Source organism: Anas platyrhynchos, chromosome 12, assembly GCF_047663525.1.
Source record: "Anas platyrhynchos isolate ZD024472 breed Pekin duck chromosome 12, IASCAAS_PekinDuck_T2T, whole genome shotgun sequence".
In the NCBI taxonomy this organism is placed as follows: Eukaryota; Metazoa; Chordata; class Aves; order Anseriformes; family Anatidae; genus Anas; species Anas platyrhynchos.
Window position 1 is genome coordinate 17,247,746 of NC_092598.1, and position 25,397 is coordinate 17,273,142.

General features: G+C 45.6%; 1 long non-coding RNA gene across 1 annotated transcript in view; it reads left to right on the top strand.

The window, feature by feature from the left end:
• The window catches only part of LOC106016226 (uncharacterized), a 153,569-nt gene that overhangs the window by 123,779 nt on the left and 4,393 nt on the right, over nt 1-25,397 (top strand). The window contains exon 9 of the long non-coding RNA XR_011812375.1: nt 7,559-7,675. This is a non-coding gene — a long non-coding RNA (uncharacterized lncRNA). The remainder of the gene's footprint in view (nt 1-7,558; nt 7,676-25,397) is intronic.

Below are 25,397 nucleotides of genomic sequence, written 5' to 3' on the forward strand. Positions count from 1 at the left end.
TCTGGGCTTAAGTTTTGGCTCTGCTTGGCGCTCCTGGTTGATCTTGGGCAAACTGCGTGTGGATCCCGTTTCTTCTGCCATGCTTTCTCTTGTCTCTTGAGACTGTACATTCCTAACGGAGGGACGTTCTCTTCCTCTGGAAGTGCCTTCAGGGGTTCTAAGACAAAATTGAAAGTTTGATCAAATCTTCCCCAGTTTCCTCAAGACTTGCTGAGCTTTATTGCTCATTAAAAGTCTGAATCTGAGAAGCCAATGTATTTGATTTGTAATGAATGTAACACTTCAGTGAGATCACAGCTGTAACGTTACAGAATCAGTCATGTAAAGAATAGTCCCTGCAAGAAAACCTGCCTTCTCTTTTTTCTCCTTAACCTCCATAGAGCGGTTCTTTTGTTAATTACAGTTACTGCACACTGTGATATTGAAGTGCTCTGTTCTCAAACATATTCTTATTTATTTTAGTCCTTTTTTTCCCAGGTAATGAAATGTCAGAACCCTACTTTTTCTGGTTTTGTAGTATGTTGATCAAAGTGACCTTTGCTTTGCAGCAGACACAAATCAATATAGCGCTCTGCAGTATTTGACAGATAAAGGTGCAACATATAATAAATGGCAATCACTGACGAGGAGAGCAAGAAAATACCTGCCAACTTCAGTTCATACCAGCAATTTTCAGACAATGCCACATGTTATGTTCAAAGTAAAATTCATTTGTCCATCTAATAACAGAGATGGGGGATATTAAAGGGCTCAGTTTTGTTAAAGAAATGTTTCATCTCACAGTAATAATTCAGAGTCCAGTCAGGGTCCGCAGTGGTTGGTTGCAAGTAAAGTTATTACATTTTGAAGACAGGTTTGAAGAGCAATTTTCCTTGCCGTAAAGGAAAGGAGGGGGAACTTTACCCAAGAAATGAAATAGTAATTATATACACACTCACACACACAGCCTCTCATTCTCTCACACACGTACACAGAAACAGAAACTGGTCTTAATATCCTGAAGCAGCCCTCCAGCGCAGTGTTTCACAGCTGAGGGTTTGATTTCCTCATATTCTTCCAAGCCTGCTGATAAATTCTATACAGATGTAACCGATTGCCATTTAAATGCTTAATTGCATGTAGTATCTGCAAAGTATCTGCCAAGGAGTTGAAGTCAAGTGGCAGCTTCAGCCCACGCTAAATGAAGTCTGCGCACGCTAAGGATGCACACACTCTCTTACTATAGCTCGATGGCTTATTCTCAGTAATGCAAATAGCTGGATGTGAGAGTTTTCTCCAAATACAAAGAGCCGTATTTCACCCGTTGTGATGAGTTGTGCTAAACCTGAACAGAAGCGGTGGCAGGGCAGCTGCTTCTCACCGTGTCAACACAGGCAATCCGGTCGATAAAGTTGAGTCATGGCAAAGCGTGAGGGAAGCTAAGCTGTGTGAACTGAAACCTTTCCCTTGGTGCGAAAGGGAATGTGGGAGTGGGGCCTTTTCTGGCTTGTAGCCTCTGCGAGGGAAGCAGCAGAGATCAGGACACCCTGTCCGTGAGGTGCTTGGTGCTTCACACAAGGATCTAATCCTGCCTGATGACCTCTGTTTCTCTTTGTTTTTTGAACTGCTCCAGGTTCTTTTCAATTCGTTCAACTTTTCCTCAATTAACCCACATCTTCCCTATAGAAATAGTTTGTTGTTTATACTCAGCCTTACTGGATCCATTGTGAGTTGTTCAATATAAGACAGCTTGTGCTGCACATGTGATACTATTCAGATTGCGTCTTGACTACTCTTGCGCCGTTCTTTATACAGCTTTCTTACATTTTCTTCACTTTCTTTGTGAATATTTAGTTTACCTTTTTTTTTTTTTTTTTTGACAAACCACTGAACAGAGAGCATTGAGTCACAATAATGACAGAATTTTTCCTAGTCATACTAGTCATTATGCATTTTGCCTCTCACTGATTTACCACAAACCAGTCACTTAACCGTGGTGGTCCATACGGAAATGTTAACTCCTCCTGACCTCTCCAGCCTGGGAAATGTTGCTGGACAGTTCAGCAAAACTTCTTCATCGTAGGGTGTCCGTGTACTCCAAATGACCGTATTTCCATACCAAGTTATCGCAGCTCAGCACGTTGTCAGCCTAGGACAGGCTAAGTGCTGACAGTTAGGAAGAATCTTCCACGTTCTTTCTCCCTGATGTTGTCTATAGTTTTTCTGCTCCTGTAAAGTGTGCGTTTGGGGGAGGAGAGAGGAAACGTCTAAACATCATAAACTTGCTGAGGGAATTGTCACCCCAACTGGCAAACGCTCAGCTGTGAGCAACAGATTTATTACCTGACATAATTAATTGCCTAGATAGTGACATTTCCCATATTATAGACAATCGTGAATTATGAGCCCAGATGCTAGCCTTCTCATTCACTGAAATCGGTTGATAAATATGTTTATTCGAGGTCAGCTTGGCCTCATCCATTAGAAATATTGTTTTTCTAAACATTACATTGATTTAATTTAACTCTAATCAATTTAAAATGGTTCTGACAATTAACAAAAGCTTCAAATATGACCTTAAAGTAATAGGATTCATTAGCTATGTTTAGGATTAAACTTATCCTAATAGGGCTATTTTTCTTCCGAGGGCATGCAGTAGGCCCGACCGGTGGTCAGTCAAAATGAAATCAATTATTATAAATTATACAGTTGGGGTTGATTATGTCATGCTTGCTAATTTGGGTAAATAAGGACCTTGAACAATAGAACCCATTTATTAATAACTATCTGTATCCCAACCTGTATCACCCTTTCTGTTACAGCTGCAGCATCATCTGTTACCCATGAAGTATGATATGCTCTACTGCTAGGCATGTATGCTAATTAAGCCCATAATTAATTGTAACAGTTATAGTTAAAGTCAAAATGCTGACAGCCTTTTTGGCCTATTATTCACGGTAATCAACTGATTCAAAAGGCAACGCAATCAACAATTCCTGCACTAGCCAGGGGATCATAATACAACGGCAGCACCCGCGACAGCTGGCACCCACAGGTCTTTGGATACAATAGGAAATACAAGCCTGGAGAAATGAAATGCTGCAGTGTGAACAGGACCTATTCTTCTTGTGAGACAAAATGCAAGCATAAGTCGTATTTAAGAACTGAGCCCTTAATGCAATGGTTAGCAAAAACGCACAAGGGCCACACTCCAGAGAGCATGCACTGCCTTGCCGGGTTAGCAGCAGCCCTGAGGGTTCAGTGACACCGTTTTGGGGTTCGTTGTTCCCCTTTTACCAGTCCCTTCGACCCCTACCTGCAGCAGCATGCTGGCTCTGAAGGAAGTGTCTCATGTTGCCAGAAGTCAGGGTGTCTCCAGAGTGTCTTCACTCTGAGCTCTTCCACAGGCCACCAACAGGGAAGAGGGCATAAAGGCAAAATATGTGGCCACTTTTAGCAACTGCACCTTGCAGATGAGGTGCAAGGCCAGATGAGCCCAGGGGACCTGTTGCATCCAGCAGATGCATGTCTCTGCTCACCATCCCCTCCTGCTTTCCTCTTCCTCGGTTTAGAGACAGTCTTGCTGTCTGGCACTGTGTGTGGCCTCAGATCACAGTCTCCTGAGTCTTCCTTTCTGTAGTCAAGCATGCTTATGGCCCATAGCACCACAAAGCCAACAAGTTTATACAGACACTGCTTCAGATGTGCTGCTTCTATAACAAGGTTAGCCATAGTTTCATTACTAAGATTTACACTGTCGGTTACAGAGATGCCCATCCGATCCTATAACACAAAAATTTATGGCCGGCACAAAGAAATTTTTATTGTTGGAGCTCTTAGACGACGTGTGCCCTTAGTGACACATTTTTAAATAAAATATATTGTGCCAGTGATTTCTAATGCTTAAAATAAAATCAAATAATAACCAACTTTTAGCTGCAGTTTCCCCCTGGTTATTGAGCTGAACTCCATGTCTGGCTGAAAAGTATTTGTCAACACAACAGCTGGAGAGCAACGCTTTCTCGTAGCTTTATGTCACAGCATATGCCAGCCACTCAGAACATGATAATTCAACTGGAGCTGGTACTACAATAGCAGATGGGTTGAAGCATTGTTATTCTCACTCTAGCTCCCAGCCCTTGAGGGATCACTAAATAAAGTCAAAGCAGATGGACCATTACAAGCTCATTTGTGTTCACTACAAGCACCTCAACCTCCAGTTGTGTTATACTGCACCTTTGTATAAGATGACATGTATGGTAACATGACCTAATGAAAATAGCATCAGACTTGGCAAGTGAGGAATGAGACGGGGAACATGCACAGATCTATTTATCACTCGGTTCTTACCTGGAAAAAAGGGCTCATTTTCCCGCTCCTTCCTCCCCGTTTACCATTTCCTTCCTCTCTCTGTTTATCCTTTTTCCGTGCAGTTGCTATAAGAACTGAAGGAGGTGGCCATTGGTTCTGGCTGTAGAAGGTCTAGCACATTTCCTGTCCTCTGTGAACACAGGACGATCGCTACCAAGCCAGGTGCAAAATTCCTATTATTCACTCATTTCACACCCTGCTGACACGTGTGTTGATCCAGGTGTGACACTGAGACTATTAGCTGTGGGGATCAGGACTTCCATGCTCATTTCTTGGTCTGCTCTTATGATGGGGTCTTCCACAAGTCAGCAGTTGTGAGCTTACGTGGTGCCTGACTAGTGCAGAAAAATCTAGTCCTCTGCTAAACTCCAAAATTTTGGGCTGTGCATCTGTCAGCATCCCTGACCAAACCGTGGGTGTCCTGGGGCTTGAGAGGTAATTGCTTCTAAGGAGTGAAGGATATTAAAACTACCAGTCATAAGGAGGGAGATCCCTTGGGGGTCTGCTGGCAAATTTCGTAATGAAAGATTCGTCATGCCATCGTCAGCGACCCAAAATCAAGTTGCATCTATTAGCGCCTCTTAAAAAGGCCTGTTTGGGAAATGGTAAATTCATTTTAATGTCTTCTGAGCACCGCATGCAACACTGAGCCAACGATGTCACCTGAAGGCTCTTGTCTTACAGGCCCTACCCTGGCTGCTGCACTCCGGGAAGCAACAGCAAGAAAAATTGCAGTATGGCAGGGCAAGATCCTGCTTCATTGTGCCTTTTCTGCAACCATCTGGGTGCACACACGCAAACCCAAATACAGTCAGTGACAATTCCCAAACTAAAGTCCTTTCAAATTTGAGTTTTTCATATCTGCTTGTATCTTTTTTTTTTTTCTTTGTTCTGCCTGTTTTTAAACAACTTGTGCACACTGCTCCAGGGACAGGTGTATTCAGTGCTATATAACATATACTTAAAACTTATTAAAGGCTTTGGTATTTCTTTTTTTTTTTTTCCCATGTAGACAGGTGAAGTAGTAGCAGTCATTAAAGTGTTTGGGAAGACTGGATAAAAGATCGTCCATACAATCATTTTTTATTTAATTTTTTAATAAGAGTCTTATATCCCTATTCAAAGCTGCATAGGTCAACTTCATACTGCAGGATCCCATCATACCAGCTCTTGAGGGGTTTTAAAGACCCAGACAGGTGCAGCCATGGAAAGCCAAAGAAATTGCTTCATTACAGTTGATAAATGCAATTAAATTTCCATGACTGCAGTAAGAGATTTAAGAAAAAGAAAAAAAAAACTTGTCCAGCTTTCTCTGTGAAGTGGCCTTCTGCTCTACTGCTGAGTGTTTGAATTGTAAAAAAATAAAAAATAAATAAAAAATAAAATAAAATAATATAAAATAAAATAAAAGGCTCAGCTAGTATTTCTCACCTTAGACAGAAACTACTTAGGAGCCAGACAGTCTCAGGGACAATGTTCCCAGGTAGCAAGCTGCATGGACTTCCTGGCCACGTTTATGGCTGTCTTGTTAATTCTTTCCTGAGCACTTTCTGTGTGCAGCAACTCATCCTCAACTGTGAAGCTGCCAGACTCCAGCAGAAGCATTTGCAGGTCAGGTCAAATATCAGCACTGCAGCTTATCTGCTGGCCAGCTTTCCTATCAGCCAAACTAATTTGATAAGATAATTCTGTTTCCTGACATCTATTAAAATAAATCAAGCACTGTAGCTTCACTGAAGTCTCTGCTAACTACAAAGCTGCCCTTGAAATTCTCAAACTGTATGCAAGGGGGTAGAGGGGCAACCCTTATTCTTCTAAGTATAAGAAAGTTTTAGATAAACAAGTTTAGATAAACAGCATTCTGGGTAATGCTGTAACTCCTCACTCCTGTGTTAATGGATTATTCTTGCCAGAATCAACTCAGACTGGGACAAAAAGAATAAATGCATCAATCATTCCTTTGAAAAATTTTCTGAATAATGTGATCTTGTACAGTGAAGCATATGTGTGGCTGAACACATGCACACATGGAACAGGCAGAAAGCACACTTTCAGGAAAGAGTGGGGTGAAATGGCAACCTGTTGTGGTTATTGAAGCAAGTAGTAAGGAAGTTTTGTATGAAAGGGTAACCCTTTGTCATGTAATGTTGAATGGGAAAAAAACATTGAAGACAGACACAAAATGAACAAATGTGAAGTATCCCACAGCCTTCCTACTGAAGTGGCAAGAACTCTGAGGCAAAAAATTATTAAGAGCATTCTGCTTTTTCTTTTTGGCAGAACCAAAAACTGTGTACAGGGTAGTAATATTATAATTTATAAACTGAGAAGAAACACTAGTATTTACCCTCTTTGTGTTGGTTTGTTCAGCTTTGATACTAAATAATGCTGAATTTCTTTTTAAAAAGAAAAAAAATGTACTTCGGATGCTCATGGAATTTCAGAATTTCTGCTTTTTTTTGTTGTTGTTTGTTTGTTTGTTTTGTTTTGTTTTGTTTTGTTTCCTGCAGAACAACCTTGGTTCTGGAGTACCATCGCTCAGATAAAACTCCATCACACTGCACGGCATAGGGTCCCAAAGTGAGCCAACACCTCAGCAGCACCCTTGGGTTGATGCAGACAGTCATTTGGCAGACGGGTGTTTAAAAATAATTGCATATCCCCCCGCCCTATCTTTAAATATTCAGAGAAAAAGTCACAGGAGAACTGATAATGTGGCAATAATGATGAGGCTGAAGAACAGCATTGCAGTGTGAACTTGTATATCCCTTGGTTTCATTTACATGTTTAGCAGCTGCTTGTTTCTCCATCATAGAAAGTTCATTACTTGGCTTGTAAGAAGAGAGGGGAAGTCTGTTCACCTTTGGGCAACTAGCTCTGCATTTATTAATAGTTCTTACCCATCTCATTACACATTTAATTGCTGCATTATCATTTATTTATTCATTGATTTATTGTAATAGATGAGTAGAAAGAAAATTACCTTTGCAAATTACTTGGATAGGTGGGAAATCTGCATGGTTAAAAACAAACAAAAAAAAAACCAGCGGGGCACGTGAGGTACTACCTAGCTGATAGCATCTTAATGCGTGAGCACTAGCATAGGAACTGGTCTCATTGGAAAGGGAAGCTGAATCTAACCAAGGTCAATGTTGTTGCAAAAGAAATGACTGTGGAACTTATATGCAATTTATACTTAAATTCCCAGGTGGCTCATTTCTTCATGAAACGGGGCGTGTGCTGAAAATGAGTGATAACTAGGATGGGAAAAGAAGTGGACTCAAAAAATGGAAACATAAATGTACGAAGTTTGCAAAGCATTTGGGTAAGTAGGGGATGATTGTCAGCGTACTTTTCACATTTACAAAAAGTCTATTTATGTAGCTGCTGCCTTCAGGTGTCCCTGGCTTTCACTGCCTTACCAGCAAGGGTGTTGGGGTGTCACAAAGTGCATTTCTGTGTCCTGTACTCTCGGTGAGATGCTGAGTGTCACTGTCCTCATGCACAGGGACAAGGAGTGCAGCGTGGGCAAGAGGCTCGGCGGAAAGTCCTGTTCTGAATGGGGTTGTATAAAGGCTGCCAAAGGAAGTGGAGGGCTACCAAAAGGTTCTGTTGTGAGTGCTATTTCATGGGAGACCTAGCTTGGGTTGGTGTTGAGTTAGGGTCATAACAATCCTGTCACTGGGATGCCAGTAGCAACTCTAGAGATCCCTGGAGAGTCCTGCAAGGCTTCGAGTGGTGCTAGAGTACACTGGGAGGCCCTTGGAGTCCTAGAAATGTCACTAGAGCACACTGGAGGCCAACATACTCTAGTGTCCCCTGTATGCCTTCCAGGGCCTCACAGTGATTTCTACCACTTCCAAATGCCTCCTAACCCCTCCCAGTTTGTTCTAGAATGTGCTCGAGATGTCCCAGGGACCTCAGGGCACTCAAGGAAGCACTAGAGACCTCTCCATGCACCCGAGTCTTCCTGGGCCTCTCAGCGTAATCTAATGTCCCGGGGAGACCTTACAGAGCTCTTTGTTGAGCTCTTGCACTCTCTTGAAACTTTCCAGGGCATTCTAGAGCCTTCCATGGTCCCCAGTGCCTTCTAGTATCCCCAGCAGGCTTTCCAGAACCCCCACCACATTCTAGAGAGCACTAGAGGCCTCCCAGTGCACCCCAGAGTCATCCAGGGCCTTCCAGTGGAGTCCAGCACACTCTAAATGACTCGCAGTGCCCCCGTGTGTGCTCTAAGTGCCTTCTGGAGATACCACAGGGCTCTCCAGTGCACTCTAAGACACACTAGACACCCCCTGGGGCCCCCGAAGAGCTCTAGCACCAGCTAGAGGCCTCACAGGGCTCTCCGCTCTTCTCTAGGGTGCTGTAAATGCCTCTCATTACACATGAGAGGCCTTCAGTGGCCTTCCGCTCCACTCTAGATCCTCTGAAGATCCACTGGGACCACCAAGTGCACTCTAGCTCTCCCCAAATACCTTCCAGTGCCTCCCAGTGTGTCCTTTAGGATGGCCTAGTATCTTCCCAGGCCTCCTGTGGTGCTCCAGTGATATCTAGAACCTTCTGAAGACCTCAGAGGGACTTGAACTGTCCTCTAGCACCACCTGAAGGCCTAGCTGGACTCTCTATTGCTATCTACAGTACCCATTTGCTATCTACAGGCATCCCAGTATCCCCATTTTGCTCTAGTGACCCCCAGAGGCCTCCTAACACTCCTAGTGAGTTCCAGTGTTACCTGGATACCTCACAGGGCCTGCAAATGTGCACTATCACTTCACCAGTGCTTCCCAGGCATCCCCACAGGTGGCTCTAGGATGTCTGTTTGGCCTCTCAGGACCCTCCACAGCATTCTAGAGAGCACTAGAGGCCTCCCAGTGTGTCCTAGAGGCTTTGAGGGCCTCTCTGTAGTCTGGCACCTCCTGGAAGGCTCCCAGGGCATACTGGTGCTTTTTAATGCCCTTCTGAGACCTTGTAGTGCTCACCAATGTGCTTTAGCCTGACCTCGAAGCCTGCAAGACCCTGCCATGCCTTCAGATGGTACCAATTAGTGTGCTTTAGCATCCCCTAGAAGCCTCCCAGGGCTCTCTAGAGGCCGCCCAGAGCTCCCCAGTGCACTCTCAGGCACACTAGGGGCCTCAAAGTGCAGCCTAGACACCTCCCAGTGCTTTCCACTGAACTCTGGAGACCTAGAGGCCTCCCAGTGCACCCTACAAGGCCTCTCAGTGCACCCTAGAGGCCTTAGGACCATCCAGTGCATTCTAGGGTACCCTAGAAGCCTTCTCTTGCACCCTAGGGGCGTCCTAGGGACACACACTGTAAACTGGTGCCTCCTAGAGGCTTTGCCAGGCTCTCTAGTGTGCTCTAGAGCACGCTGAAGGTCTCCCTGGGCCATGCAGAGGCCTTGTAAGTCTCTCCAGTGTCCTCTAGGGTGCACTAAAGGCCTTTCAGTGCTCACTACACAGCTTCCATGAATTCACTCCGCTCTAGAGCCTATGCACGTCTACCAGGGCTGCCCAGTGCACTCTACCTTCCCCTGAAAGTTTTCCAGCACCTGCTACCACTTCAAAATGCCTCCCTTCTCCCTCCCTCACCCTCAGTTTGCTTTAGTATGCTGTAGGATACTCTAAAAGGCCTAACAGGGACCCCACCGCACTCTAAAGAGCACAAGAAGCCACCCAGTACACCTAGAGATTCCCAGCCCAGTATAATCTAGTGCCCCTGGGAGACTTTGCAGAGCTCTCTATTGAGCTCTAGCACCCCCTAGAAAAATTCCAGGGCATTCTAGAGGCCTCACACAGTCCCTAGGCCCCTCTAGGGCCTGCAGGCTTCCCAGCCCCTCCACTGCACTCTAGAGAGCACTAGAGGCCTCCCAGTGCACCCTAGAGTCTTCCAGGTCCCGTCCCCCCCCCTCCCCCCCAAGTGGAGTCTGGAACACCCTGAAAGTCCCCCATTCCCCCTGATGTGCACTAACATCGCCTGAAGACGTGGCAGGGCTCTCCAGTGCACTGTACTGCACGCTAGAGGTCTCCCAGGGTTCATGAGTAGGGAGTTTAGGGGCCAGAGAAGCAAACAGCTACTCCAGGAAAAGGTGCCAGAGGAGCCTGCAAACCCACCTGCAGTAATACAGCTCTCCAGCAGCCCAAGTGCTGAAGCTCCAGTAAATTCAGTTTCTTAGTGTTTTTAAAAATGATGGAGAACTGTGTTCTCTTCTATAAAATGTTCAAACTGGCACAGCTGGGCAACATGGAGTTGAGTGGATTCTCTAGATGTTCACATCAATTTTTATAAGCCCACTATTAATATTCTGCAGCATTCCTATTGCATTGTGACAGACTTCTCCATTAAGGATGACGAAAATTTTGGCTTAAATTCAGTGATTCATGAAGTGCTTACATGGTTTCATTTGGTAGACTATGAGCTGTATGAGCTGTTCTATAACCACATCCCATAAAACCAATCCATTTGGGTAGACTAAACTTACAACTTTTTTAACTTTTTTTTTTTTTTTTTTTTTTTTTTAAATCTCACAGAGAAGCAGCTAGTCATAAAATAAAATAAAATAAAAAAAAAAACAACACACTTCCAGAGCTGTGACACAGAATTTAGGACTTCGTAGGATTTCTCTGCAATGATACAGTGTTGTAATGTTAGTAAAATTTCTTCAGATCTTTCAAAATCCCCTAACAATAGTTCTCCTGAAAAATCTAATTCATAACGATTAAATACCTAAACTCCAGATGCTGCTGGCAGGTGATGTTCATAGATTTCCACTGTCCTGTGATTTGTGTAATCATTTGCCCCAGTCAGTATACATGTAAAGTAAGAAAAGATCGAATTGGAGCACAACTCTACATGTACTCGGCCCTAGTTCAAAACAGTGGCAAATTGTGTCCCATGTAAGTCTCAGTCACTTCAACATGTGTGAATAGAAATGCATAAAGCCAACGAACGAGGACATCCTATTTCTCTCTGAAACTGTAGTTCAACAGGTGTAGCACGTGTTAGAAACTGCTGCTTCTCAAGAGCCATTCTGATTATCTCCAGCTGCAAAAAGGAAAGGGTATGCCTAAATCACAATTTACTTAAGAATTTTCTGATCTTCCAAAACAGAGAGGAATTTGCAAAATGATTGCGTTGTAATCAATTGTTATTGAGAACCTGTGTTTAAGAATTGACTTTTCCAAAAGTGATCCACAGGTTAAGCCCAACTCCTACTAGAAGCCCCCTAAATAAAAGCCCCACCTGAAAGACTGCCACCTCATTTCAGCTGGATACCATTTTAATTTATTTTTTTCAGAAGAAGAAAAAAACATTCTTTCCACTGATACTTCCATGGTTTGAAAGAACATTTCTTCACAAGAATGTTTCCTTTAATACCTTGTAAAAAGGCAATTTTCTCAGAAGGAAGCTTTTCTGTATTCTTTATCCTTGGGGAGACATAATAATTGGCAAGACTTGGCAGAATTAGTGATATTATTGAACTTGTAATTGTCTAATGTCTACATTTTCTAGATGGAAAGTCAATACAATATGATATCCCCCAAGCCAAATTAATATAATGTTAAATGCAGGTATAGAAAACCATAGTGTATTGGTGTGCGGACCACGTTTAACATGACATTTTTGGATTGTATTTAATATTTTCTTTTGTAATATCAACTTATTTTGATAGTAGTGCTCATTACAGAATGGTGTATGGGGCTGGGCTACTCACACATTGTTTTATTCCCATGAATGTTGTACAGTTCTGCATTTAATGTACTCTCCATGACAGTTTCTGTATCATCTGCTGTACAGCCCTTGCACAATGGACTGTAATGTACTATAAATGCTTTTATATATATATATATATATATATATATATATATATATATATATAGTATAGGGTGCATCGTAGCAGATTTTCAAAACCAGTTAGTCCGAAATCCGCTCTCTTTGAAATCAAGAAGTATGCTTTCTTATGGGTCTCTGTGATTCTGGGTTTGGAAGACAAATTTGTAGGCTTTTATAAAATGCAGCAAATGAAACCCACGTTGTGCTTTATATAATTTTCCTACTACCATCAGAAAGAAAGGCTTCTACAGGCTGTGTGGACCATCTGTTACATACAAAATGCACTCTGGGCTAAAAAATCACCATCTTGCCTTTACCTGCATAATACTTTCCTTGTGGCTGCTATGCACTATTTTTCTTTTATGCAATATACTATAACATCTTGCAGTAATCAGAACAATTAATTTTCTCAGATATCGTGGCCACCCATCCAAAGCGATAACTTCTGACATGCCATAATGGGTGTTATGTATGCTCGGTGTCAACAGTTGCCTCGATATGCTGATAATGAGCCATACTTTTGAAGAGTCATAATCAATCATTCTTCATTTAGAAAGTCAGATCCATCAGCCTGACATCAAAATGTCATAACCCATTGATCTCACATTGCGATCATGGATTCTAGACTTTAATTAGTGGCTTTCAGCATGTGTTCCAGACCCCTCAACAGCTTCGTTGTCCTTCTTTGGACATGCTCTAGCACCTAGATGTCCTTGTAGTGAGGGGCCCAAAACTGAACACACTATTTGTGGTGTGGCCTCACCAGAGTAAGTACAGGGGGACAATCACTTCCCTAGTCCTGCTGTTCACACTGTTTCTTACACAAGCCAGGATGCTGTTGTCATTGTTGACTGCCTGAGCACACTGCTGGCTCATATTCAGCCAGCCCCCAGGTATTAGTTGAACCCAAAGTTCCGCTGGTGACACCAGGCTCGGAGTCAGGTACTCATTTGGTGGCTCTTCTGTTCCTTGCCTCATCTATCCCTGCAACTGGAGTGATAGAAGAAAACACCACCTGTGCTCCTGACCCCTTAACTTGTTGCCCCAAGGCCCTTAAGTCTCTTTTGATTGTCCTCAGACTTCATCTTGAAATTTCATCACTGCTACTTGAAAAAACAGTAATGGGTAATATTCTGATGGCCGAAACAAGGTTGGAAGGGCTCTTAATGTTCCTAATCCAGTCCCCATGGAGGTAGCAGACCTCCCCGTGAAGTGGGTCCCTCTGCATATTGGGCCTTCTGTTCCCTTCAGAAGGGAGTCTCCCACAAGAACTCGTCTTTTTTTCTTGATGTGAGCTGTGTTAATTCAGGACGCAGGCTGATATGCCCTTCCCTGGGCGTCACTTCTAAGATGTACTGTGTTGCTCAGTATTGTTCAGATCAACCTGCAAAGCTTCGTACCTATTGCATTGGGGTACCTGGGAAGGTTGCAAAGTCCCTGAGGGGTTTTCCCTGCTAGGCATGGTTTTGTTGCCAGTGCCCCTTATCCTCTAGGTCAGTGCTTTCAGTCGGGTGCTGAGGATAGGGAAACGCTCAGAACTGAGCGTCCCTGCTGCCTGCTGGGCCTGTCTCAGGGACGGAAGGCAGCAGCTCCAGGAGCCTCTCTCCCTGTCCGACTCCCACATTCAGCCTATTCACCTTCCCCCGCAGCCCTGGCCTCCTGGAGCACTGCCTCCACCGGGCACACCTCACACGGTGGGCTCACTCCGGCCGTCCTGAACTGTCCTACGAGCGGGGCACAGCCTGCGGCCAGACACCTGGGAGGCAGCGGGCTGCCCCCGGAGCTCGCCGTGGGAGGCTGCACCCCTTGGGGGCTGCCGAGCTCCCTGACAGGTCTGCCGGGCCCTCCCTGGCTGACACTGCCTCAGTACGAGGCAGAGCGGCCGCCCCTGGCCCTGCCCAGGGCCGTCCTGGCCCTTGGGGGTGCCCCGAGGCGGGACCCTCCGGGGCGCGACCCCCGGCTCCCTGCAGCGCCCGGCCCGGCGCGAATTGCCTCAGGGACTGACCGAAGAAGTAACCGTGACCAGACAGAGGGGAGAGGGCGGTGCATGAGGGATGAGCGACATTTGCATACATACCCTGTGTGACCGCGGGCACCGGGATTGGAACATGCCCAGCCCTGCTGCTGGGGGGGATTTTAGTCCCTGCGGTAGGATTAGGGAACATACATACATTGTCTTGCTGGGGACAGAGTGGATTTTGAGGACAGAGATGATTTTTTTATGATGTGTATTGGAGTGTCTTCTGTCACGCAACATTTTACATAAAAACTGTTTCAGTAACTAGAAGTCACCACTTCTGAGGTTAAAGGGCATAGTACTGATTATCACTTTAAACTTTACATAATTTCAGCAACAAACTTAAAATAAAATCATTCAAAAAAAAAGAAGAGTAACATCAGAACACAGTATGTCAATCCCTGATTTTAATTTAATGTCTAATTTTCATTTAATGAAAGCCATTATTTTCAATAAAATCAAACACATCCCCAGTGAAGGGTTTCATGTTTGTTAAGCAGCCTTTTCCAAACAGGAAAGTACCCAAGTAAAAAAATGTTGGCCTTGTCAAATAAACACAAATGATCTGGGATAGGCAAACAATAGCTTGCCAGGTCCCACAAGTCCCCTCTTGCCAGCCCGCTCCCTGCAAGACTCCCCCTCGAAGCAACAAGTTTGTGGACTCGGGCCCTTATTTGGATCAGTGCTCATCCCTTCAGGCAGAGCTAATTGGCTAACTCAATCACATTGGCTAGTTAATTAATAAGGAAGACCAAAATTCCACACGAGATGATGAAAGGATGAAGAGCCCAGGAATGACCCTTGATAATAATAAAAGATAATTACAACCAAGCATTGCATTATTCAGACTTTGCTATTGACGTGATAAGCACTGCCATATGCCATGCAAGCTGTGATGTGCACCCTAGTCATCCTAGGTATAACAAAAGACCTTAGGTATAACTGCTTGCTGTATTTCAATGCAAACGTGGTGTTTCCTGTGAAGAACAAAACACTAGATGTAAAACAAAACAAAACAAAACAAAACAAAACAAAAAAAAAAAAAGAAGAAGAAAAAAGACACTTCTGAGTGTAATGGGAAAGCAGTTTGGCCGTTCTGTTTCCTACATGTACGTTCAGGTAGAGCAGTAATACTGGCTGGATCACAGAATCACTTTTCTGTGTAGAATGACCAAGTTGCAGGGCAAGACAGACATGATCTAGCAGAACCTGCTCCAGGAAAAGCCCTGTCTACCAACTCAGCTCGTGAGCAAGAGCATCTAGGTACCTGACAAAAAGTGAAGCAATACGTAAACACCAGGCAAGAAGAAGAAGGGGGAAAAAAAATAAAAAAATAAAAAAGCAGCTCACCTGGTCACCTGGGACACCTCTTCCACCACTTCCCTTAAAAATATTTGAGTAAATTGTAAATTGTGTGCCAGTGCTGAAAGACAGCTAAGCTGTTGGGAACTCGATTGGGAAAGTGAAGGTCTGGGCTTAAGTTTTGGCTCTGCTTGGCGCTCCTGGTTGATCTTGGGCAAACTGCGTGTGGATCCCGTTCCTTCTGCCATGCTTTCTCTTGTCTCTTGAGACTGTACATTCCTAACGGAGGGACGTTCTCTTCCTCTGGAAGTGCCTTCAGGGGTTCTAAGACAAAATTGAAAGTTTGATCAAATCTTCCCCAGTTTCCTCAAGACTTGCTGAGCTTTATTGCTCATTAAAAGTCTGAATCTGAGAAGCCAATGTATTTGATTTGTAATGAATGTAACACTTCAGTGAGATCACAGCTGTAACGTTACAGAATCAGTCATGTAAAGAATAGTCCCTGCAAGAAAACCTGCCTTCTCTTTTTTCTCCTTAACCTCCATAGAGCGGTTCTTTTGTTAATTACAGTTACTGCACACTGTGATATTGAAGTGCTCTGTTCTCAAACATATTCTTATTTATTTTAGTCCTTTTTTTCCCAGGTAATGAAATGTCAGAACCCTACTTTTTCTGGTTTTGTAGTATGTTGATCAAAGTGACCTTTGCTTTGCAGCAGACACAAATCAATATAGCGCTCTGCAGTATTTGACAGATAAAGGTGCAACATATAATAAATGGCAATCACTGACGAGGAGAGCAAGAAAATACCTGCCAACTTCAGTTCATACCAGCAATTTTCAGACAATGCCACATGTTATGTTCAAAGTAAAATTCATTTGTCCATCTAATAACAGAGATGGGGGATATTAAAGGGCTCAGTTTTGTTAAAGAAATGTTTCATCTCACAGTAATAATTCAGAGTCCAGTCAGGGTCCGCAGTGGTTGGTTGCAAGTAAAGTTATTACATTTTGAAGACAGGTTTGAAGAGCAATTTTCCTTGCCGTAAAGGAAAGGAGGGGGAACTTTACCCAAGAAATGAAATAGTAATTATATACACACTCACACACACAGCCTCTCATTCTCTCACACACGTACACAGAAACAGAAACTGGTCTTAATATCCTGAAGCAGCCCTCCAGCGCAGTGTTTCACAGCTGAGGGTTTGATTTCCTCATATTCTTCCAAGCCTGCTGATAAATTCTATACAGATGTAACCGATTGCCATTTAAATGCTTAATTGCATGTAGTATCTGCAAAGTATCTGCCAAGGAGTTGAAGTCAAGTGGCAGCTTCAGCCCACGCTAAATGAAGTCTGCGCACGCTAAGGATGCACACACTCTCTTACTATAGCTCGATGGCTTATTCTCAGTAATGCAAATAGCTGGATGTGAGAGTTTTCTCCAAATACAAAGAGCCGTATTTCACCCGTTGTGATGAGTTGTGCTAAACCTGAACAGAAGCGGTGGCAGGGCAGCTGCTTCTCACCGTGTCAACACAGGCAATCCGGTCGATAAAGTTGAGTCATGGCAAAGCGTGAGGGAAGCTAAGCTGTGTGAACTGAAACCTTTCCCTTGGTGCGAAAGGGAATGTGGGAGTGGGGCCTTTTCTGGCTTGTAGCCTCTGCGAGGGAAGCAGCAGAGATCAGGACACCCTGTCCGTGAGGTGCTTGGTGCTTCACACAAGGATCTAATCCTGCCTGATGACCTCTGTTTCTCTTTGTTTTTTGAACTGCTCCAGGTTCTTTTCAATTCGTTCAACTTTTCCTCAATTAACCCACATCTTCCCTATAGAAATAGTTTGTTGTTTATACTCAGCCTTACTGGATCCATTGTGAGTTGTTCAATATAAGACAGCTTGTGCTGCACATGTGATACTATTCAGATTGCGTCTTGACTACTCTTGCGCCGTTCTTTATACAGCTTTCTTACATTTTCTTCACTTTCTTTGTGAATATTTAGTTTACCTTTTTTTTTTTTTTTTTTGACAAACCACTGAACAGAGAGCATTGAGTCACAATAATGACAGAATTTTTCCTAGTCATACTAGTCATTATGCATTTTGCCTCTCACTGATTTACCACAAACCAGTCACTTAACCGTGGTGGTCCATAAGGAAATGTTAACTCCTCCTGACCTCTCCAGCCTGGGAAATGTTGCTGGACAGTTCAGCAAAACTTCTTCATCGTAGGGTGTCCGTGTACTCCAAATGACCGTATTTCCGTACCAAGTTATCGCAGCTCAGCACGTTGTCAGCCTAGGACAGGCTAAGTGCTGACAGTTAGGAAGAATCTTCCACGTTCTTTCTCCCTGATGTTGTCTATAGTTTTTCTGCTCCTGTAAAGTGTGCGTTTGGGGGAGGAGAGAGGAAACGTCTAAACATCATAAACTTGCTGAGGGAATTGTCACCCCAACTGGCAAACGCTCAGCTGTGAGCAACAGATTTATTACCTGACATAATTAATTGCCTAGATAGTGACATTTCCCATATTATAGACAATCGTGAATTATGAGCCCAGATGCTAGCCTTCTCATTCACTGAAATCGGTTGATAAATATGTTTATTCGAGGTCAGCTTGGCCTCATCCATTAGAAATATTGTTTTTCTAAACATTACATTGATTTAATTTAACTCTAATCAATTTAAAATGGTTCTGACAATTAACAAAAGCTTCAAATATGACCTTAAAGTAATAGGATTCATTAGCTATGTTTAGGATTAAACTTATCCTAATAGGGCTATTTTTCTTCCGAGGGCATGCAGTAGGCCCGACCGGTGGTCAGTCAAAATGAAATCAATTATTATAAATTATACAGTTGGGGTTGATTATGTCATGCTTGCTAATTTGGGTAAATAAGGACCTTGAACAATAGAACCCATTTATTAATAACTATCTGTATCCCAACCTGTATCACCCTTTCTGTTACAGCTGCAGCATCATCTGTTACCCATGAAGTATGATATGCTCTACTGCTAGGCATGTATGCTAATTAAGCCCATAATTAATTGTAACAGTTATAGTTAAAGTCAAAATGCTGACAGCCTTTTTGGCCTATTATTCACGGTAATCAACTGATTCAAAAGGCAACGCAATCAACAATTCCTGCACTAGCCAGGGGATCATAATACAACGGCAGCACCCGCGACAGCTGGCACCCACAGGTCTTTGGATACAATAGGAAATACAAGCCTGGAGAAATGAAATGCTGCAGTGTGAACAGGACCTATTCTTCTTGTGAGACAAAATGCAAGCATAAGTCGTATTTAAGAACTGAGCCCTTAATGCAATGGTTAGCAAAAACGCACAAGGGCCACGCTCCAGAGAGCATGCACTGCCTTGCCGGGTTAGCAGCAGCCCTGAGGGTTCAGTGACACCGTTTTGGGGCTGGTTGTTCCCCTTTACCAGTCCCTTCGAGCCCTACCTGCAGCAGAAGGCTGGCTCTGAAGCAAGTGTCACATATGAGTACAAATCTGGCAGGAAATCTTTGGCAGCTAGCAATCATGCCCATCTACAAGAAGGGCTGGAGGGTGGACCCAGGAAACTTTAGGTCTGTCAGTTTGACTTTGTTGCCAGGGAAGCTCATGGAGCAGATTATCTTGGGTGTCATCATGCAACACTTGCAGGGCAAGCAGGCAATCAGTCCCAGTCAGCATGGGTTTATGAATGGCAGGTCCTGCTTGACGAACCTGATCTCCTTCTATGACAAAGTGACAGGAATTTCTTTTTTTTTTTTTTTTTTAAGTGAATTGAGGGAAAGGCCTTGAATGTTGTCTACCTTGACTTCAGTAAGGCTTTTGACACCGTTTCCCACAGCATTGTCCTGAAGAAATTGGCTATTCATGGCTTGGACTTGCGTACAGTTTGTTGGATTAAAAACTGTCTGGCTAGCCAGGCCCAAGGAGTTGTGGTGAATGGAGACAAATCCAGTCAGTTGGAGGCCGGTCACTAGTGGCGTCCCCCAGGGCTAGGTGCTGGGGCAGGTCCTCTTTAATATCGCGCTGGGTGGACGAGGGAAAGGCTGTGGATGTGGTCTACCTTGACTTCAGCAAGGCTTTTGACACCGTCTCCCACAGCATTCTCCTCAAGAAACTGGCTGCTCTTGGCTTGGACTGGCGCACGCTTCGTTGGGTTAGAAACTGGCTGGATAGCCGGGCCCAAAGAGTCGTGGTAATGGAGTCAAGTCCAGTTGGAGGCCAGTCTCTAGTGGTGTCCCCCAGGGCTCGGTGCTGGGGCCAGTCCTCTTTAACATCTTCATCAGTGATCTGGACGAGGGCATTGAGTGCACCCTCAGTAAGTTTGCAGATGACACCAAGTTAGGTGCGTGTGTCGATCTGCTCGAGGGTAGGAAGGATTTGCAGGAGGATCTGGATAGGCTGCACCGATGGGCTGAGGTCAACTGCATGAAGTTTAACAAGGCCAAGTGCCGGGTCCTGCACCTGGGGCGCAATAACCCCAAGCAGAGCTACAGGCTGGGAGATGAGTGGTTGGAGAGCTGCCAGGCAGAGAAGGACCTGGGAGTGATGGTGGACAGTCGGCTGAATATGAGCCAGCAGTGTGCTCAGGTGGCCAAGAAGGCCAACGGCATCCTGGCTTGTATCAGAAACAGTGTGACCAGCAGGGCTAGGGAGGTGATCGTCCCCCTGTACTTGGCTCTGGTGAGGCCGCACCTCGAGTACTGTGTTCAGTTTTGGGCCCCTCGCTACAAGAAGGACATCGAGGTGCTTGAGCGGGTCCAAAGAAGGGCGACGAAGCTGGTGAGGGGCCTGGAGAACAAGTCCTATGAGGAGCGGCTGAAGGAGCTGGGCTTGTTCAGCCTGGAGAAGAGGAGGCTCAGGGGCGACCTTATTGCTCTCTACAGGTACCTTAAAGGAGGCTTTATCAAGGTAGGGGTTGGTCCGTTCTCCCACATGCCTGGTGACAGGACGAGGGGGAATGGGCTGCAGTTGTGCCAGGGGAGGTTTTGGTAGAATATTAGGAAAAAAATTCGTTACTAAAAGTTTCATTAGGCATTGGAATGGGCTGCCCAGAGAAGTGGTTGGGTCAACAATCTTGGAAGTATTTAAAGACGTTTAGATGTAGAGCTTAGTGATATGGTTTAGTGGAGGACTTGTTAGTGTTAGGTCAGAGATTGGACGAGGTCTCTTCCAACCTAAATGATTGTGTGATTCTGTGAAATCAGGATGCCTCCAGAGTGTCTTCACTCTGAGCTCTTCCACAGGCCACCAACAGGGAAAGAGGGCATAAAGGCAGAATATGTGGCCACTTTTAGCAACTGCACCTTGCAGATGAGGTGCAAGGCCAGATGAGCCCAGGGGACCTGTTGCATCTAGCAGATGCATGTCTCTACTCACCATCCCCTCCTGCTTTCCTCTTCCTCAGTTTAGACAGTCTTGCTGTCTGGCACTGTGTGTGGCCTCAGATCACAGTCTCCTTCTGAGTCTTCCTTTCTGTAATCAAGCATGCTTATGGCCCATAGCACCACAAAGCCAACAAGTTTATACAGACGCTGCTTCAGATGTGTTGCTTCTATAACAAGGTTAGCCATAGTTTCATTACTAAGATTTACACTGTCGGTTACAGAGATGCCCATCCGATCCTATAACACAAAAATTTATGGCTGGCACAAAGAAATTTTTATTGTTGGAGCTCGTAGACGACGTGTGCCCTTAGTGACACATTTTTAAATAAAATATATCGTGCCAGTGATTTCTAATGCTTAAAATAAAATCAAATAATAACCAACTTTTAGCTGCAGTTTCCCCCTGGTTATTGAGCTGAACTCCATGTCTGGCTGAAAAGTATTTGTCAACACAACAGCTGGAGAGCAACGCTTTCTCGTAGCTTTATGTCACAGCATATGCCAGCCACTCAGAACATGATAATTCAACTGGAGCTGGTACTACAATAGCAGATGGGTTGAAGCATTGTTATTCTCACTCTAGCTCCCAGCCCTTGAGGGATCACTAAATAAAGTCAAAGCAGATGGACCATTACAAGCTCATTTGTGTTCACTACAAGCACCTCAACCTCCAGTTGTGTTATACTGCACCTTTGTATAAGATGACATGTATGGTAACATGACCTAATGAAAATAGCATCAGACTTGGCAAGTGAGGAATGAGACGGGGAACATGCACAGATCTATTTATCACTCGGTTCTTACCTGGAAAAAAGGGCTCATTTTCCCGCTCCTTCCTCCCCGTTTACCATTTCCTTCCTCTCTCTGTTTATCCTTCCATTTCCGCACAGTTGCTATAAGAACTGAAGGAGGTGGCCATTGGTTCTGGCCTTAGAAGGTCTAGCACATTTCCTGTCCTCTGTGAACACAGGACAAGTGCTACCAATCCAGGTGCAAAATTCCTATTATTCACTCATTTCACACCCTGCTGACACGTGTGTTGATCCAGGTGTGACACTGAGACTATTAGCTGTGGGGATCAGGACTTCCATGCTCATTTCTTGGTCTGCTCTTCACAGAATCTCAGAATCTCTAGGTTGGAAGAGACCTCTAGATCATCGAGTCCAACCTCTAACCTAACACTAACAGTCCCCACTAAACCATATCCCTAAGCTCTACATCTAAACGTCTTTTAAAGACTTTCAGGGATGGTGACTCCACCACCTCCCTGGGCAGCCCATTCCAGTGCCTAACAACCCTTTCGGTAAAGAAATTCTTCCTAACATCCAACCTAAAACAACCCTGGCCCATTCCCCCTCGTCCTGTCACCAGGCACATGGGAGAACAGGCCAACCCCCACCTCACTACAGCCTCCTTTAAGGTATCTGTAGAGCGCGATAAGGTCACCCCTGAGCCTCCTCTTCTCCAGGCTGAACAAGCCCAGCTCCTTCAGCCGCTCCTCATAGGACTTGTTCTCCAGGCCCCTCACCAGCTTCGTCGCCCTTCTTTGGACCCGCTCAAGCACCTCGATGTCCTTCTTGTAGCGAGGGGCCCAAAACTGAACACAGTACTCGAGGTGCGGCCTCACCAGAGCCAAGTACAGGGGGACGATCACCTCCCTAGCCCTGCTGGTCACACTGTTTCTGATACAAGCCAGGATGCCGTTGGCCTTCTTGGCCACCTGAGCACACTGCTGGCTCATATTCAGCCGACTATCCACCATCACTCCCAGGTCCTTCTCTGCCTGGCAGCTCTCCAACCACTCATCTCCCAGCCTGTAGCTCTGCTTGGGGTTATTGCGCCCCAGGTGCAGGACCCGGCACTTGGCCTTGTTAAACTTCATGCAGTTGACCTCAGCCCATCGGTGCAGCCTATCCAGATCCTCCTGCAGAGCCTTCCTACCCTCGAGCAGATCGACACACGCACCTAACTTGGTGTCATCTGCAAACTTACTGAGGGTGCACTCAATGCCGTCATCCAGATCATTGATGAAGATGTTAAAGAGGACTGGCCCCAGCACCGAGCCCTGGGGGACGCCACTAGAGACTGGCCTCCAACTGGACTTGACTCCATTTACCACAACTCTTTGGGCCCGGCTATCCAGCCAGTTTCTAACCCAACGAAGCGTGCGCCAGTCCAAGCCAAGAGCAGCCAGTTTCTTGAGGAGAATGCTGTGGGAGACGGTGTCAAAAGCCTTGCTGAAGTCAAGGTAGACCACATCCACAGCCTTTCCCTCGTCCACCCAGCGCGTCACTTTGTCATAGAAGGAGATCAGGTTCGTCAAGCAGGATCTGCCTTCCATAAACCCATGCTGACTGGGCCTGATCGCCTGCTTGCCCTTCAAGTGCCGCATGATGACTCCCAAGAGGATCTGCTCCATGAGCTTCCCTGGTACTGAGGTCAAACTGACCGGCCTGTAGTTCCCCGGGTCAGCCCTCCGGCCCTTCTTGTAGATGGGCGTCACATTTGTTAGCCGCCAGTCAGTTGGGACCTCCCCCGATAGCCAGGACTGCTGATAAATGATGGATAGGGGCTTGGCCAGCTCCTCTGCCAGTTCTCTCAGTACCCTTGGGTGGATCCCATCCGGCCCCATCGACTTGTGCACATCCAAGTGCCGTAGCAGGTCACCAACCAGTTCTTCCTGGATGGTGAGGGCCACATCCTGCTCCCCATCCCCTTCCACCAGCTCAGGGTACTGGGTATCCAGAGAACAACCGGTATTGCCGCTAAAGACCGAGGCAAAGAAGGCATTGAGCACCTCCGCCTTTTCCTCATCTCTTGTAACTAAATTTCCCCCCGCATCCAGTAAAGGATGGAGATTCTCCCTAGTCCTCCTTTTGGTGTTGATGTATTTATAAAAGCGTTTTTTGTTATCTTTAACGGCAGTAGCCAGATTGAGCTCCAGATGAGCTTTGGCCTTCCTGATTTTGTCCCTGCACAGCCTCGCTACCTCCTTATAGTCCTCCCTAGTGGCCTGCCCACTTTTCCAAAGATTATAAACCCTCTTTTTTCTCCTAAGCTCAAGCCACAGTTCTCTGTTGAGCCAGGCTGGTCTTCTTCCCCGCTGGCTCATCTTTGGGCGCATGGGAACAGACCGCTCCTGCGCCATTAGGATTTGCCTCTTGAAGAGCGCCCAGCCTTCCTGGACCCCTCTGCCCTTCAGAACCACCTCCCAAGGGATTCCACCAACTAGTGTCCTGAGCAGCCCAAAGTCAGCCCTCCGAAAGTCCAATACAGTGGTTTTACTAGTTCCCTTCCTGGCCCCGCCAAGAATAGTGAACTCCACCATTTCGTGGTCACTCTGCCCAAGACAGCTCCCGACAATCACATCCTCCACCAGTCCTTCTCTGTTTGTGAAGAGAAGGTCTAGCGGGGCACCACCCCTGGTAGGTTCACTAATCAGCTGCGTCAGGAAGCTATCTTCCACTTTCTCCAGAAACCTCCTAGACTGCTTTCTCTGGGCTGTGTTGTGCTTCCAGGATATGTCAGGGAAGTTGAAGTCCCCCACGAGTACAAGCGCTGAAGATTTCGCAACTTCTGTCAGCTGCCTGTAGAACTCCTCATCTGTCTCCTTGTCCTGGTTCGGCGGTCTATAGCAGACCCCGACCAGGACACTAGCCTTGTTGTCCCTGCCGATCCTAACCCAAAGGGGCTCGATCTTGTCATTCCTAGCCTCGAGTTCTACAACATCGAAAGACTCTCTAATATAGAGAGCCACACCGCCACCCCTTCTGTGCTGCCTGTCCCTTCTGAAGAGCCTATAGCCAGGCATCGCAGCACTCCAGTCATGAGACTGGTCCCACCACGTTTCCGTGATGGCAACCAAGTCATAGCCTGCCCGCTGCACGATGGCTTCCAGCTCCTCCTGTTTGTTACCCATGCTGCGTGCTTTGGTGTAGATGCACTTCAGCTGGGCCTTTACCTTATCCTCCGGCCTTGCCATTGCTCCCCCTGGCACAGCCCCAACAATCCTTGCTTCAGCCCCATCCCCCTCCTTACCTAGTTTAAAGCCCTATCAATGAGTCCTGCCAGCTCCCGGCCAAGGATCCTTTTTCCCCTAAAGGATAGGGACCCGTCTACGGCCATCAGACCAGGTGCTGAGTAAACTGCCCCATGGTCGAAAAACCCAAGATTTCTGCGTAGGCACCAGCCCCAGAGCCACGTGTTTAACAGGTGGGCTTTCCTTGTCCTCTCCGTACCCCTCCCTGTCAACGTAGGGATGGACGATAACACTACCTGCACTCCCGCTCCGTCCACTAACCGTCCCAGCCCCCTAAAGTCTCTTTTGATTGCCTTCAGGCTTCTGTCTTCAATGTCGTCACTGCCCGCCTGGACTATCAGAAGAGGATAATAATCAGAGGGGCGTACCAGGTTGGGAAGCTTCCTGGCAACGTCCCTGACCCTGGCCCCAAGGAGGCAGCAGACTTCCCTATGGGTAGGGTCAGGCCGACAAATAGGGC